Source organism: Chenopodium album, chromosome 25, assembly GCF_948465745.1.
Source record: "Chenopodium album chromosome 25, dcCheAlbu1.1, whole genome shotgun sequence".
NCBI classification, from domain to species: Eukaryota; Viridiplantae; Streptophyta; class Magnoliopsida; order Caryophyllales; family Amaranthaceae; genus Chenopodium; species Chenopodium album.
Genome location: NC_137858.1, coordinates 35,876,611 through 35,894,684, shown reverse-complemented (window position 1 = coordinate 35,894,684; position 18,074 = coordinate 35,876,611). Strand labels below are relative to the sequence as shown.

The 18,074-nt window shown below is 35.1% G+C and overlaps 1 long non-coding RNA gene across 1 annotated transcript; it reads right to left on the bottom strand.

The window, feature by feature from the left end:
- Positions 1 to 5,115: 5,115 nt before the first annotated feature.
- LOC145614392 (uncharacterized) lies at positions 5,116 to 7,928 on the bottom strand. The gene is made up of 2 exons (XR_014107100.1): positions 7,027 to 7,928; positions 5,116 to 5,349 (listed from the first exon to the last, which is right to left on the bottom strand). It is a non-coding gene; the product is annotated as an uncharacterized LOC145614392 (long non-coding RNA).
- Positions 7,929 to 18,074: the final 10,146 nt, after the last annotated feature.

The following is an 18,074-nucleotide window of genomic DNA, read 5'->3' as shown; positions in this document are numbered from 1 at the left end:
TTCTTGTCTCAACGTGCTAGATGACTGAAACACATAACTAACTACTTCGTATGATGGTTTAACAAGCATCAATGAAGACATAAAACTTCAATCACAAGAAGAAACCTCATCTAACATATGAAACATGACTACATGAGGTGAGAAGATAAACAAGGATTAAAAAGAGAGAAAAGGACACCATTGCAGATAATCTCTGATGTTTGATACCCACAAAAGGAAGAAGCACCGAAACCTAAACTGCTTGAATAACTAAGGAATTGGTCTTTTAGACTTAATACTGAGAAGAAAATTTATGCTGTAGCAGGTTAAGTGCTAAGGATAGTTTTAACCGTGTCACTTTGAATGATATTAGTTGCAATCCCCTGTATTTTTTAAATATATTATTAATGAAATTATATTTTATTCATAATATTTATTTGTATTTTTTCGGATTTAATTTCAAAAGTGTTGAAGCATAAAGGTTTTGATGATGAGGAACTTAAACTAAAGCAAACTCGACTAATAAAGGTTTTCAAGTGTTTGATTGGTTTAGGTGAAGTTGCTCATGGTGATGGAAGAAGTAGTTGGAACTAAGAAGACATGAAGAGATCTTTGTGAAAGAAGTTAAACAAATTAGAAGAAGAGTTCTCTAACAAGAACTAGTTCTCTAACAAGAACTGAGTTCCCTAACAGGAACTTGAAGACAGCAAGCTGAGGTTCTTTGGCGGAACTTAATAAGCTTGGAGCCCAAGTAATCTACCAAAACAAAAGCGTGGCGCAGCTACAAATTTAGTTAAGGTTTTATCTTTCTAGATTATTGACAAGGGAATAAACGTGTCGTTAATTGTCTATCCCTAGATCAAATACAATTTATATAACCTAAACAAACCTAATACGAGTATCAGGCAAGCATAGGGGTCGAACCACAGAGAACAGTTAAACACTACCAAATGTTATCGGCAATTAAGCTAGTCCGGAATAGGAGATAAATAAACTAAAGTCTAAAAATGCTAAAACAAGAAATAAAACATTAAGGGAAATGGTTTAGGTATAACATTCACTTGAACATAAACAAAAGCATAGAAGTTGAATTAATTATGAACTAAACATGCTCAAAATCGAAATAAAAGATCCAATCTAGCCGCCTTCCGGGGTCAATTGGCTTCTCCTAACATAACCTCTATGCTTCCACATTAGAACCATATACTAGGAGGTACTATCAAATAACAATCGATAATAATGAACCTTAACTAAGTCAACTTCCGTTCCTTGTTAGCAAAGATTCACCTTTAATCAACCAACAATGTGCACTTGCAAGAGGACTAAAGAATATCAAGCATATAAAGACTTTAATCACAAATAAATCAACTCTAAACCTAGAACATGCTCAAGATCCAACTACACCACAACCATCCTCTCAATGGGGAAATTACTCACTAATCATGATAATAACAAGATTAATCAACAAATAATCAAGAATCAACATGATCAACAAGCAATACCAACAACAAAAACAATAATCAAAATAAAACAATAAAAATAGAGGAGAGAGAGTTAGAGATTCTCATTGATTGAAGATGTAAATCTATAGAAAAGATGATCAATTTCTTCTTCAAAATCCAAGTTCAACAATGGTGAAACCCTCACTTTCTCTCTCTAAACTACCCTAATTCTAAGCTAAACCTAGAGAGAGAAGCTCTCCTAAAACTAATTAGAGAGTAGAATAATATGTGGATGATAAGTTTTTTCTAATTACCCTAAAAATGGGTATAAATACTAAGCTAATAAAAATAAGAAAAATAAATAAAGAAAATAAAAAGAAATAAGAAAAGAGAAAGGATAAAGAAAATAAAATAAAAAGAAAAGAAAATAATTAAAACCCAAATCCCCCAAAACACAGCAGACCCCCGATTCCACCTCCTTCATTTCGTGGCTGCTCCAATTAATCATCACCGCATCAGCCCAAACAACCATCATCACCACCGTTCATCAACATCATCATCATCTAGCATTACCAAATTCTCAGCCTTTGGATTAGTTGAAGGAATCGTGGCCGTTGAAGCTCATTAATTCCGTACAACATCACGTGAAAGACCGGAGCGGCCACGCCTGGGCATCTCCCGGGCATCTACTGAAATTTGGATAAAGGCTGGAGAACAGAGGGCCGCGCCCGCGGCAGCAGCAGCCGCGCCCGCGGTGGTCTGGGTTGCTCCTCGCTGCTGCGTTGCTGCTACTCTGTTGCTGCTGTTGTTGGCGCTGTGTGGTGGTGTGTCGGGGATGAATTGGCAGTGGTTCGGTTGTGAATTGGTGCTGATGGTGGTTTGCGTGGTGGGTGCTGGTGTGTATGGTGTTTGATTGAGGGAGGTACGAATTGGTGGGAGGTGTTGTTTGGTTTGGTTGTTGCGGGGTGTTGGGTGGTGTCGGTGTGACGGCTGGTGGTTGGTTTTGGTAAGGTTGGAGTTGCGGGTTGGTGTTGTTGATGTAATTGGGGTTGTTGGTGGTGTGTGGGGTGTGTGTGTGTGGTGAATTGTGGGAGGTTGTAACTGCTGGTGTTGTTGGTGTGAGGCTGTTAGTGTGTGTGATTGCGTGAGGAGCAGGGGAATTGAGCAGGGGAGAAGGAGAGTTGGTGTGTGTGTGGTGTAGGATAAGGTGATGGTGTGGTGAAGGTTTATGGGCAGCAGCTTGACTTTGAAATCCGTGTTTCAACCCGAAAACATACCTACACAACCAAGGATACACATTGGAGAATCGGGACATAAAATAAGATAAAATGAAAATAAACAAAGGAAGAAATAAAACAAAACCACGACAAATAAAATAAAATAAATAAAATAGAAATAAATAAAATAAAATAAAATAGGAAAATAGACTAAAACTAATAAAATAAAGAAAATAAAATAAAACACACCAAAATTACCAAAATAAACTAGAAACTTTATTAAAGAGAAAACAAGAGAATAAAAGGAAAATAAGGGAAAATAAACACGGAAAAGCCTCTAAAACTACTCCTTAGGAGTGACATAAATGTCACTCATCAAATTCCCCCAAGCTAAACCTTTGCTCGTCCTCGAGCAAAGCTAAGATAAAAGAGAACAAGAAGGAATTATTGAAAGCAAAAGAAACAAAAATAGAAACAAAGAGAAAGAATGTACACTAACTCACTGTCGTAGGAATCACGGTTGTTTTTAGCTACAACAAGCCCTTAAAACCCCAAAGTCGCCTATGAGGACGAGTGAGGTCTCGTGAAGGTTTCCTAAGAGCTTACCCCACAACTCTCGACAAAAGCCAAGGCAAGACAACAAAAGGAAAAGGAAAAGAAACACGAAGAGAAAAAGCAAAACACAAGCTCATATATGGACAAGAGATGAGGACAAGTACTAATGAATGCAAACCTTTCTAAATGGACAAATGTATGCACGTTCCAAGATGTCAATGGTTGATTGAAACATAACATATGCTAAGCATAGAGAACTACTTAGGACTCAATCCACCCTAGCCCCAACCAATCGGGCCACGTTCTCTCCACTAGCTTCAAATCAACCCTTAAGCTAGCTTCTCAAGATTCCACGAAGGAACCGGAAAAATTTAAAGAAATGAGAAATTTGAGAAGGTAATCCCGACGTCTCAACTATGCATACTCTTTCCATAGGTTTGAAGTCTATCTCCCTCCACCGTTCTTTTGACCTAACCCACTAGAGTCTTAGGGTCTTTTTATTGGTTGTAACGTAAGGCTAAGGGTTAAGGCGGGGTAAAAATTTAAAATTTGGTGAAATTTCCTAAGTGAAGCAAAAAGTGCGGCCGACACTCAAAAATAACTCAAGAATTCACTAAATATCAAGCAAAAATACCACTAATGCCATTCCCCCAAGCTTATTCAACACAAACACACAATATTCCCCCCAAGCTTGAACAAAGCATTGTCCTCAATGCTTAAACTAAGGAAGAAAATGAAACCAACTAAAATATTTTTGTTGTTTTTGTTTTTCTTTTTTCTTTTTTTTTTAACTTTATTCATTGTCCTTGCCTTTTTCAAATTATGGACGGCTTTTTCTTGAAACTTCATTTGATTTCCATAAATTTGCATATTTCTTTTCAAGCTCAACTCTAACCAAATCTCAAAGTGCTTCTTGTTTATGATCAACAACTCAAAACTTCAAACCTCACATGCCAATGCTTCACTAACTAAAAGGTTGGTAAACATAGGTCATTAGGTTTGTAATGTGGTTTAAACAAGAGCGGGAAACATAAGGCTCAAATTGGTTAGCAAGTAGGTTTATGCAAAATAGAAAATCAAATTTGTAACAAAATAAAAAGAAGATAAAGGAAAATGAGAAAGAAATGCCCTTTTCCTCCCCTAGAGTGCTTCGGTCACGATCTTGGGAGCTATAAGTCAAAACAAGGATCAAGACATGCATAGCTAAGGATCCAAATGCGCCACACAACAAAGTGATGAAGGCTAGAACAATGTTACCTCACACGGGATTATAACTAAGCAAATACCAACCAAGGGTGCCAAATCCACTATAGAGAGCAACACCATCTTACCACATACCCGTGAACTAGGGCTTCATGGCGCCCTAAAAGTTCTTAACCCGGCTACCTTAGCATGTAATATCCTAGAGTCACTAGTGGAAAAAAGGCCATCCGTAACGGGCAAAAAGGGCCCATCCGTAACGGGCAGCGTCCGTTACGTATGCTGCCGTTACGGATGGCCATTATTATTCGTAACGGGCACCGTCCGTTACGAATAACTACTTATTCGTAACGGGCACTTACAATGTCCGTTACGAATAAGTAGTTATTCGTAACAGGCATTTCAGGTGCCCGTTACGAATAACCCATTATTCGTAACGGGCGTTTCAGGTGCCCGTTACGAATAAGTAGTTATTCGTAACGGGCACTTGAAACGCCCGTTACGAATAACTACTTATTCATAACGGGCAATTACAATGTCCGTTACGAATAATCTCCGAATAAGACAAAAAATTAGGGGCATTTGTAACTAGCATTTCAGGTGCTAGTTACAAATGCCCCTATTCTTCTTTCCATTTACCACCCAAATTATTAGAATAATTTATAATAAATCCAAATATTTCTTGCCACAAACATATTATCAAAAATAACATATACACCAAATTGGATTTCAGATAAAATTCTTCTTGATTGAACCAAGATACATAGCTACATAGATTGAAGGGAAATTTCAGAAAAAAAAAGTTAGAGCCTCATAGTAATAAATCTTCTGGTACATGATGTCTCGGACATTTCTCTATCACTATCCTCAACATTAAAAGGATTAACACTGCCATTCTTGATTGCTTCGTCACCAATGTCTCTGTCTTCAGCAACATCAATAGAACTTCTTGCCTCCTAAAAGATTAGGAAAAAAAAATCATAGATTAGCAAAAATTAAGAACCCTAACCCAAACACTAAGTCAGCCACCAAAACACAAACACAAGACAAACAATCAATTTGAAAGATTTGCAAAGTTTTAGAGAACCCAATGCCCAAAAATTAATAAAATTGAGGGACTAACACAAGGAGCCAGCCATACAAGTATCACACTTGCATGGGCCACATTAGACATTATCAGCAAAAGTAAAAAAAGGTTCAATCAATCTATAATTCAGTTAATATGTAGCAGCACAGAGCAGAAAAGGCAGTATAATGCACTAGAAATGCATAATCCAATGTTGACCAACATCCTACTTTGCATCCTCTGACCACTATCCTATCAAGGGACCTTCCTCAAATCAGCAATTATAACATAAGTAGCAATTAAACCAAACTTCATTTCCCAGTTGAGCCAGCTACATACTAGAATCAATTTAAGACCAAAAATATTCTTAAAGACTCTAAGACCAAAAATCATTTATTCATGCCTTGTTAGCTATGATAGGATATCACATACTTCGTATGATACATACTAGTCATGTATGTCACACTGTCATGTATCACTAAGTTATGTATTCATATTCAAAGAAAAATTACAAGTAGAATAAACTTGCTTTATTGAAGGTGCGTGTAATAGACTAATAGATGAGATTAAGCGCCTATACCTATACAACAAGAGTTAAAATTTGTGACAATTTCTTTAATATGTTATATGCATTAATTCTTTAATTGAAGTTGCAAATCACCTTAACTACTAAGATAGTTATTGTACTGTAAGACTACACAACGTCAAACTTAAATTAATTTTGTTTAATTTGTTTACTTGAATTAATTTGTTTTTTTCATCAACAAAATTAGACCAAATGGCATAAAATTCTAGCTTTAATATGTGGTTCAACACTCATTCAAGACTTTTCTTCTAGTCAATTCCTAAGGTACTACGAACGTATGTTGTATGTATCTACACATTAATACAACCACAACTCTTAGCACGCAATGCGAGATTGCGAAATATCGAATTAAACACACCCTTTGGCATTATACACCTCGTCAATTCATACTATATAATACTCTATCACACATTGGAAGTTAGCAATTATGATATGGCCAACTTTTTCATTTAAAAAAAAATAAATTAAAATAAAAAATGGAAAACTAAGTCAACTCTATTAAACATTGTTAGATAGATTGCTCCTCCTTCATCCATTATTGAATGTTAAACTATTGAAACAAGGAGATAATTCTAGAAAGATTAATGGAAAAATATAAAGAAATTGATGTATAACCTAATGACAGTATGTAATAAACTTATAATTTTGATGCACAATCTTAAGTTAAAATTGCAAGTACTTCTATAATTTACAGGATTAATTATAGTAATTCAACCTTACAAATAAACTACAGTATTTCACAAACAGCAAACTCACAAAATCAAACAAGTGCAGATAATTTAAGATTAAAATTCGCAATTGAAACCGAAATTCATTTCCAACATTATCACTTCCTCCAAATCAACATGCAAACAAAAAATAGCATCAAACACAGAAAACAAAATTCAATTATGAAATTCATAAAAATGGAAATTAAAACGCAAACAAGATCTAAAATCATAGCATTAAATGCAGAATCGGTAGAAAAGAGAAAACGCATACAAAGATCCACAATTGTAGAGGTCGACAGATTCGGAGATACGTTCGACGTCATTGCTAAGCTTTGTAAGGGTAGCCTACTTGTGAGCTACAATAAAAGCTGATTCCAAATCCCCCACTGCTGAGATTGAACATGAAACAAGAATCATAGCGAAAATTATTACTAACTTTAATTGATTGTTTGAAGCCGCCATTGTTGAATTCTCTGAAGTTGCAGATTGAGAATTGAAAGGGGAGAATTTTCGAAATGTGAAGAACGAAAGAGAAGCGGAAAAATTCCCAAAACTAAGTCATTTCAATCGATTTTCCAAGAAATAAAAACAAAATTCCCAAAAATAATTTTAAAAATCCAGAAAAATCATAGCACTTGAAAAAAAAAGGGTAACAAGTAACAAAAAATTAAAAGAAATAAGATTAAAAATAAATAAATAAATAAATAAAAGAAATAAGATCCTTGTAAGCGGTGGTTTCCAACGATCTAACCATTGATTTCTCCGTCGCCGTTAGTGCCTTCTTCCTCTTTTTCGCCTCTTATTTCACTTCCTCCTCTTGGTTTAAAACAATAAACTAGCAAAAATAATTCAAATAAAAATCAGATTAAAATCTAATTATAAAACCCAAAAATTCTACAATTTGAATCTAATTGCTACAGATCTAGTAGCAAAAACAAAACATAAATTAAAAAAAAAAATACGCATAATCAAGAGGAAAGAGAATATGGAGTTAAGGAGAGGTGGTAAAGAGAGTGAAAGAGAATGAATCCTGAGGAAAGAGAAAGACAGTGAGTTCTAGAGAGGAGAGAGAAAGAGAGTGAGTGAGTGAAAGAGAAAGTTATAGAATGATTTCTAAGGAGAGAGAAAGAGAGGGGAGTGAAGGCTGAGGAGAAGTGTGAAACCCTAAGTAACTAATGGGCTCATCTTATCAGCTGGACGCTGGACCAATCATTTGTAACGGGCCAATGATGTCCGTTTTAAATAGTATACTATTCGTAACGTGCGGTGTTTTGCCCGTTACAAATAATATAGTATTCGTAACGGACACTATATTGCCCGTTACGAATAAATAAGTATTTGTAAGGACACTATTTTGCCCGTTACGAATACTTATTTATTCGTAACGGACATTATTTTGCCTGTTACGAATATCTTAATTGTAACGAGCAAAGCTTTGCCCGTTACAAATAGCCTGTTACGAATGAGATTTTTTCCACTAGTGAGTCAACCAATGACACTCTCAAACCGTGCACACATTAACCACTTAGGAAGAAAGGCATTCAAGAGTAAACAAATCCAAAAGATATGATGTCCAAAATAAGTACAAACAAAACACATTTTGCTAAACTTGCCTTGAAGTAAACAAAAATATTTTTGGATTTTCCAAAAGCGTTAAAAACATGGAAATGCATATACTCAAGTGCATGACATGTATGAATCAACATCCCACCAAACATGATAGAATACCCTCCCCCAAGCTTGAATGAAACCAAGCTCTCAAAACATAAACGATGAAACCAAGGAGGGGAAAACAAGGAAAAATTAATCCAACATTACCAACACATGATCTTCAAGTCACAATAAGTAAGAGAGAGAGGGAAAAGAAGGATATTACCGGATGTGGGATAAATGAAAAATCACACAAAAAAAAAAACCAAAATAACCTCATATGAGCCACACTCTCTACAAATAAGGCTTGAATTCCACATGATAGGTAAGTTGAGGCACATTTCCTTGATTCTTGATCATCACCAATGCGCAAGAGTATATCAAGTTGTGTACCTAGCAAGGAACACAAACACGTCCATGAGAGAAAATCTAATCTAAAAACAAAAGAAAATGAAAGCAATAAAACACGGGTTACTTCCCGCAAAGGCTTGTTTAACGTCCAAGCAAGACCGCTCTAGGAAATAATAATTCAACGCACGCAAGAGCTTGTCAAATGCACTACTACACATTTCATGGGGGTGTAAATAGGCAAATGACGGAATAAGAACGTGCAATAAAATTATTGCACATAAGTGAAGAGGGAGATGCCAAAAGAAAGAAGAAGAAGGATCGAAAGGAAACTCAAGAAAGTAAGAAGTAGAAGAAGGAAAAGAAGAATGGAAAGAAAAGGTAAAAGGCAAATCCTCATCACAAAATTTTTGGTTGGCAAAATTCCTCTTATCCTCAACAATGATGTAAGGAGGGACATGAAAATCATCCATAGAGGGCGGCTCCCCAATAGGCTCTTTGAGATAGGAAGGGAGAGAAATAGGGTAAGGAAGGATGTGGTCAAACCTTAGAGAAAAAGGGGTATGAGAAACGGGAAAAGGGGTAGCTATTCCCTCACCACAAGGCCTCACATCGCCAATGAGGGCATGAAAATCAATCATAGAGTCCTCAAACGAAGGGCACTCACGATCTACACCTCCCTCAAGCTCAAAAACTCCAAGGGAATCAACCTTATCCTCCTTTTCACCACAATAGACAACTTTTCCTTCAACTATCTCAAAACCCAAGGTCCCAAAATCATGCATGAATGGAGGTAGATTCATCTCAAACTCATCTAAGTCCCAAGAAGCGTTCTCGATGAAATCATCCAATAATCTATAAGTCCTCATATGACTCTCGAAAAATATGTGGTACATTACCTCAAAAGAGTCTATATACTCGTAGATTGAAGGGTCACAAACATACACTTGAGACTCATCAAGATGGGAAAGAGGATTAGGATTTTCAAAATCAACACTCTCTTCATTCTCTACTCCTTCACCATCACTCGAATGCTCTCTAATGGGATCCTCACCCATATGGGGAAGAGAAGAAGAAGGAAGGGCATTTTCTTAAGAGTTGGCTAATTGGAGAATTTGGCTCTCAAGCATCTTCATTCTAGCTTCCACCTCCCTATTCTCAACTTCCCTCATCTCGTTATACCTCTCCATCATCTCCATTATCTTCATTATCTTCTCTTCCTTCAAATTTTCCATAGAATTACCCTCATAAAAGGATTCATTAGGAGCATAAGGGAAATCATTTGGAGCCATGTAAGAACAAGAAGATGAGGAGGGAGGATCATTCACATTATATACATGAGCATCATCATATTGGGGAAAGGGGGCATAATCAAGCAAATGAGATTCATCATCAACAATAGGAGAAAAAGAGTTGAAATCACTTGTACTAGGTTCACATATAGGATCACAAGACAAATCATGGGGATTCATGCCACCAATAAAACTATTATCACATTGAGAATCAAAATTAGCAACATTACATGCCCTATTGCGTACATCCTTAGCGAACCGTACAAAAAAGCCCCAAGCACTATGAACCGTTAATGCTTGAAATTCACCATTAAACCTACTTTCAACTTCATATCTCGTTTGTTCATTCATGCCATAATAACAAATCTCACAAGCTTCACAAGGATTACAACCATTATAGTTCAAAAACTCTACAAGTCTATGGAAATAGACATAAAAAGGCTCACTATCATATTGAGGAAAAGAAAAACGTGCCATTTTTCAACAACAAAAACAAAACAAAGAGAACAAAAATAAATCAAAGTAAAAATATATACAATGGACTAGTCTCAATAAGATAACACAACGGTAATGGAAGCCGTTCCCCGGCAACGGCGCCAATTTGACATGGGAATAAACGCGTCGTCAATTGTCTATCCCTAGATCAAATACAATTTATATAACCTAAACAAACCTAATACGAGTATAAGGCAAGCATAGGGGTCGAACCACAAAGAACAGTTAAACACTACCAAATGTTATCGGCAATTAAGCTAGTCCGGAATAGGAGATAAATAAACTAAAGTCTAAAAATGCTAAAACAAGAAATAAAACATTAAGGGAAATGGTTTAGGTATAACATTCACTTGAACATAAACAAAAGCATAGAAGTTGAATTAATTATGAACTAAACATGCTCAAAATCGAAATAAAAGATCCAATCTAGCCGCCTTCCGGGGTCAATTGGCTTCTCCTAACATAACCTCTATGCTTCCACATTAGAACCATATACTAGGAGGTACTATCAAATAACAATCGATAATAATGAACCTTAACTAAGTCAACTTCCGTTCCTTGTTAGCAAAGATTCACCTTTAATCAACCAACAATGTGCACTTGCAAGAGGACTAAAGAATATCAAGCATATAAAGACTTTAATCACAAATAAATCAACTCTAAACCTAGAACATGCTCAAGATCCAACTACACCACAACCATCCCCTCAATGGGGAAATTACTCACTAATCATGATAATAACAAGATTAATCAACAAATAATCAAGAATCAACATGATCAACAAGCAATACCAACAACAAAAACAATAATCAAAATAAAACAATAAAAATAGAGGAGAGAGAGTTAGAGATTCTCATTGATTGAAGATGTAAATCTATAGAAAAGATGATCAATTTCTTCTTCAAAATCCAAGTTCAACAATGGTGAAACCCTCACTTTCTCTCTCTAAACTACCCTAATTCTAAGCTAAACCTAGAGAGAGAAGCTCTCCTAAAACTAATTAGAGAGTAGAATAATATGTGGATGATAAGTTTTTTCTAATTACCCTAAAAATGGGTATAAATACTAAGCTAATAAAAATAAGAAAAATAAATAAAGAAAATAAAAAGAAATAAGAAAAGAGAAAGGATAAAGAAAATAAAATAAAAAGAAAAGAAAATAATTAAAACCCAAATCCCCCAAAACACAGCAGACCCCCGATTCCACCTCCTTCATTTCGTGGCTGCTCCAATTAATCATCACCGCATCAGCCCAAACAACCATCATCACCACCGTTCATCAACATCATCATCATCTAGCATTACCAAATTCTCAGCCTTTGGATTAGTTGAAGGAATCGTGGCCGTTGAAGCTCATTAATTCCGTACAACATCACGTGAAAGACCGGAGCGGCCACGCCTGGGCATCTCCCGGGCATCTACTGAAATTTGGATAAAGGCTGGAGAACAGAGGGCCGCGCCCGCGGCAGCAGCAGCCGCGCCCGCGGTGGTCTGGGTTGCTCCTCGCTGCTGCGTTGCTGCTACTCTGTTGCTGCTGTTGTTGGCGCTGTGTGGTGGTGTGTCGGGGATGAATTGGCAGTGGTTCGGTTGTGAATTGGTGCTGATGGTGGTTTGCGTGGTGGGTGCTGGTGTGTATGGTGTTTGATTGAGGGAGGTACGAATTGGTGGGAGGTGTTGTTTGGTTTGGTTGTTGCGGGGTGTTGGGTGGTGTCGGTGTGACGGCTGGTGGTTGGTTTTGGTAAGGTTGGAGTTGCGGGTTGGTGTTGTTGATGTAATTGGGGTTGTTGGTGGTGTGTGGGGTGTGTGTGTGGTGAATTGTGGGAGGTTGTAACTGCTGGTGTTGTTGGTGTGAGGCTGTTAGTGTGTGTGATTGCGTGAGGAGCAGGGGAATTGAGCAGGGGAGAAGGAGAGTTGGTGTGTGTGTGGTGTAGGATAAGGTGATGGTGTGGTGAAGGTTTATGGGCAGCAGCTTGACTTTGAAATCCGTGTTTCAACCCGAAAACATACCTACACAACCAAGGATACACATTGGAGAATCGGGACATAAAATAAGATAAAATGAAAATAAACAAAGGACGAAATAAAACAATACCACGAAAAATAAAATAAAATAAATAAAATAGAAATAAATAAAATAAAATAAAATAGGAAAATAGACTAAAACTAATAAAATAAAGAAAATAAAATAAAACACACCAAAATTACCAAAATAAACTAGAAACTTTATTAAAGAGAAAACAAGAGAATAAAAGGAAAATAAGGGAAAATAAACACGGAAAAGACTCTAAAACTACTCCTTAGGAGTGACATAAATGTCACTCATCAATTATTTGTTAATATGTTAAGTAGGTTATTGCACGGAATTTATTAGAAGCGTGACAAGTTGGCTTGGTAAATAAAATAAAACGGAAAATAATAAAAGATAGATTTTAGGAAAATATTTTCTAAAAGATTTATTTCCTTTAAATCGGTTTGTTAAAAAGATAATTCTTTTTAACAAAATATCTGTTGGACTTAATGATTTTGATGATGACACAACCTTACTTACTTACATACTAATAAAGGCTTGATTGTTTAAGTGTGTGATCAGTGCAAAGACTAGGAGAATTAAGTGTCAAGCAAAGATACCATGAGGAACAGGAAGGCCAGAAACAAAGTTATCCAAAAAGAAGAGTTCCCTCACAGGAACTGGCGCTTCAGAAATGAAGACTTGAGAAGAGAAGGTTTCCTCTGGGAACAGAAGCTTCAGAGAAGAAGCATCGCCAGAGAAGAGAAGTTCCTTCCAAGGAACAGAAGCCTCGGAGTAGAAGCTTCATCAGAGAAACATGAAGACTAAATATTTTATATATTTTAAGATTTATGTAAGTATGAGAAAGTTAGTTACACTCGAAAAATCAGTGTGGAATTGGTCTTAGGATAAAATATTGTGCATGCTAGGTTTTAGGAAAATTGTTGCAATTTAAATTTTATCTTTTTCTTAAATTAAAAAGATTTTATTTTCTTTTCTTTTTCTGATTTTCGGAAAATGTTTTTGACAAAATAAAATCTCCACGTTTTCTCTAAACTTGCGGCCTACTCTCCCATGTTCTTCTTCTAGACATGGTCTTGCACATTGAGGAGTTCATGGTCCCTTAATTTTAGGGACATGATCTTCTTAGTGGGTATGAGTAGTGGCGTAGTGGATTTACTGCAAAATGAAGTTTTTCCAAGGCGTCTTATGCTCTATAAATAGCTCTCAATTTCTGCTGGAAAAATTCACCCTTGCTCACATAAGTTTTCATCTTTTAATCGAGTTAAGAGTCCAATTCCATACAAGTCTATTTGAGTGTTCTTAATGTTCTTATACTAGATTTTAATTTCTTTCTTTTGAGTTGTAATTTGGGGAATGGGGAAGTTTGAGTGAACTTCTGTATTGTGAGAAAGAGAAGTGAGAAAGAGAAGAGAAAGAGCAGAGAGAAGTGAGAAGAGAAGGAGTAACAAGTTGGGTGACTTGTTCCTCGAGGCTTCAAGTTTGTTGAGGAACTTGAAGTAAGAGTCTTTAGTTTGTAATAGGATTTACTGCCCTATTCTAGTGAAGATTCTTTTCCTAAAATCCCAAGTGGTCGTGGTTTTTCTCCTTGATTAGGGCCAAGGAGTTTTCCACGTAAAAATCTCTCGTGCACTTTTGTTCCTTCAGTTTATCTTTCTGTTCCTTTAGCTTACTTAGTTTTAATTCCGCAAAAAGTTTGGCTAAACTCTCATACTACAATTCAACCCCCCCTTCTTGTAGTATTCATTAATATCTTTTTATCTTTATTTTCCGGAAAAGATTTTATTCATGTGATTTACATAAAACCGTGTTTTAAAGATAAGTTAAGTTAACTTATTTATCTTTTAGAAAACCTACTTTCTATACGAGTGTGACTTGTATAAATAGTAGAGAGCAAAATGGTTTTAGGTTTTTGTGAGTTTATGCGTGAAGAAATCATTGTGCGTAATTGAGTAAGTTTACCAAGCTTCTAACTTGTCATATTAGTTTCGGATTTCGTGCATTGCTTGCCTTACATACTAGGTGTCGTACATTTGTATTGGGTTGTATTATTTTTGTGAGATTATCGTTTATTTCATACACAGTTTTGTAAGCTTCTTGGTGAGGCTGAGAGTTTGTACTTTGGCAGTACGTGTAGTACTTTGGCAGTACGAGTGAATCCAAGTGTGGTGCTTAGGTTGGGTAGGATAGGGTCCTATCAAGTAGCAATTCCAGTGAGGAACTTGTGAAACTAAAGGTCCGTGTCTAATAGGTTGTAACTTGGTGTTTGCCCTATTATAGTGGAGTTTGTGTGTTTGAAATCCCTAAGGCAGGGTTGAGGTTTTACTTCCAGTTGGGCCCTGGAAGGTTTCCTCGTAAAATCTGTGTGTGCTTGCAAGTACCTATATGCATTGTTTACTAATCCGCAAAAAGTAGTCATTAGGAACTCGATACAATTCACCCCCCCTCTTGTATTAATCGTCTCAACTAACAAACAGTTTCAAATTATTTTTGGGATTGATAAACGATTCTATTACAAAGAACTTTTTACGAACATTCCTTCTATAATTTATGTCCAACAAACAAACCAAACCCACTTTACTTTCTTAATTGGCCCATTAATTTTATGAGGCCCAATCTTAATACTTACGCCTACACAACCCTCTCTCCTATAAATACCCCATACATCCCCAAAATTTTCCCCACACAAAAGGTTAGTCTTATTTTCTTTCTCCTTTGTTTTATTAATTTGTGTAATTATAATTATTGATTATGGGTTTTGATTTTATTGTTTGAAATTAACTTAATTAGTATCAAATTGTATTTTGATGATTAAACTTTATAATTTCAGATTTTATAAATGTCATAATTTTCAGATTTTGTAAATTTTATAACCTAGAGTTTTTTTTTTTAATTATTGAAAATCATGATTTTAGGGTTTTTATTATGACCAATTGATTTAGGGCTTTTATAGTAATGATGTTTTGAAATTTAGGTGATTATAATTACTAATTAGTTTAACTTAATTCCAGATTATTTTGAACACGTAAATTTGTGTTCTAATTTTTAAATTTCGGTTCGTTAATATTAATCCCGATCAGGTTCTAAACTCACCTGATTTTGATAAAAAAAAAAAAAAAAAAAAAAAAAAGAGTAGTGTTTTCCATGTGGAAACAATGTTTAACGAAGTTTTTTATTTTCGGGCCAAATTCAGCCTTTAAATATGATTTTCGGGCAGTTTTTTATTTTTAACGAAGTTTTTTATGCTTAAAATTTTATCCTTGAGTTTGATTTATAAAATTAATTATGTTTAAAGTTAATTAAGCATAAAAATATGTTTTTAATGAAGTTTTAAGGAGTTTTAATCTAAATTATATTGCTGGAAATTTGGCTAAGTATTAATTTATTGTTGTTGGTTGTTTTCTAGGAAGTGATTTTTACCTAGGAGACTTTTAAGTTATTAAAAGTGGCACAAAGGATTGTTTATATGAGGTACGTACATGTCTACTTCGTTATAAGTAGTATCATGTTTAGGTACCAAAAGAAAAGAACTTAATTTCATGATTAAGAAACAATTGGATGGAAATTGTTTGGTTACACATTGATTTAATTGATTCATGTGCTTATGTTAATGAGACATGTTTTGGTGAATTTATTATGTTTGTATGGAATTATAGATACAAGCATGTTGAATTATATTGGATTAATTGTTTGTATGGAATGTTGATACAAACATATTTTATTGGATTGGTTTGTTAACCATATTTGGATTATTAAAGGATTGGAATTGAATGGTTTAAGTGGAATGAATTTATTAATTATTCCACAAGGTTATTATTTATTTATTTATTACTCAATCATGACTTGTTAGTATGTTGAGTAAAGGTGGATTAAGCCGAATGGCTAGGTGAGTTGACTATATTCAACAATTTTGGATAATATGGAAGTTTAATGGAATTAAAGGTCAACTTGTGATGTGATCACCATTGTCCTAAATAAGATTAAAAGTGAATTGATGTATGATTGTTATGTATGGTCTTCTTGAATGAGTTGTCTATTAATTAAAATTGTAATCACGTAAAGTGAAACATGGATGAGCAATAAAACTCTGGAAAGCGTGCACTTCTAGAGTATTGATAATTATGGGTTGGGGACACGGTGGTAGCCCGTGGCTTTTCGAGGCTTGTTTGATCAACATGTCCTCTTTTTTTTGGAATTTACATTTTATTTTATTATGAAAGTTAGATGGGATCCTAGACTAGCTTTGTGAGAATGGAGTCGCGCCCATTCTTGCATCGCGCTAAACTTTAATTTTAAATGGTCATTTGGGACCAAAATGATTTGGTGGATTGGACAACCACATCTATTGCTTACTCCAAACTAAATTAATTAATTAAATATAAAGAGTCAAGTGTTTGGAATTAGTTAGTAAGTATGTTGAGTCAATTGAATTGTTTAAGTGTGGAGTCTTGATTATTGAATTCATGTTGTATGTTTATTTACTTTAATTAATTGAGCATGCTTGTTTTGTACGTTGTAGCTTGTATGTACTCAACTTTGCTGATTGCGTGATTTGTGTGTGTTTTCTTTTGGTCATGGCCTTCGCCTTTCAATGACCCTGCGATGATCTTATTATTACACTTGTATTATTGGGGAGCAGCATTGCACAAGTTAGCTTGATGATGTGAAGTTCGGGATTTGAAATACGCATTGTCTAGGGATGTGTGTGATTGAGAGTATTCGTTCTTTGTGTTGAACTTATTTATGTTTTACTATTTTAATTATGTTTTGGATTTTAATTATTGGTTTGGTTTTAAATAAGGGCCTTATATGGTTGTTCCAATTTGTAAGCTTTGACTTATTCATTTTCTAAACTATGTTATTTTAAAGACTTAAGTTTACTTTTCCGCTGCGATACTTTGATAAAGCCTTAACGTTTGAACACGTGGCGGTAACATGTCAATGGTTCTCCCCTATTTTATTTAAAAAAAGTGGTTTGAAAAAGGGATAATTATTGGGGTGTTACATTAGTACAATGGAATATTTAATGGTTTATTGAGTGTCTTTAACATTACCTGAATAACCGAATCAGCTCGAAAAATTGAAGAATTTTAGTGACTACCTCAATATTTACCAACAAGACCAAACTATCTTGTTGCTACAAATGATGTATCAACAATGCGCCAAATTCTTTTTATCATTTCAAAATGCTAATTCGTCTAGCCAGTCAAGGAAAAGGGTCCCTTGAGAGAAGAGCTTAATGAAAAAAACTAGAGGACCTTAAATGGATTCGTGATTTGAATTAAGTTTGCACACAATGTGCATTCAATGAGAAAATTTTGTAAGGAGCACAACTTCCATTACAAGATATTTTGAGAGTTTACAACAGAATTCTATTGTTAACTGAAGTACTGAATTCCTAATTAAAAATCAAATCACTTAGCATATCCACTACATAATCCCACAATAATTTATAACACTAAAAAAGTATTATCCATTTCCTGTTTCTTCCCCTCCATGGCTGCTC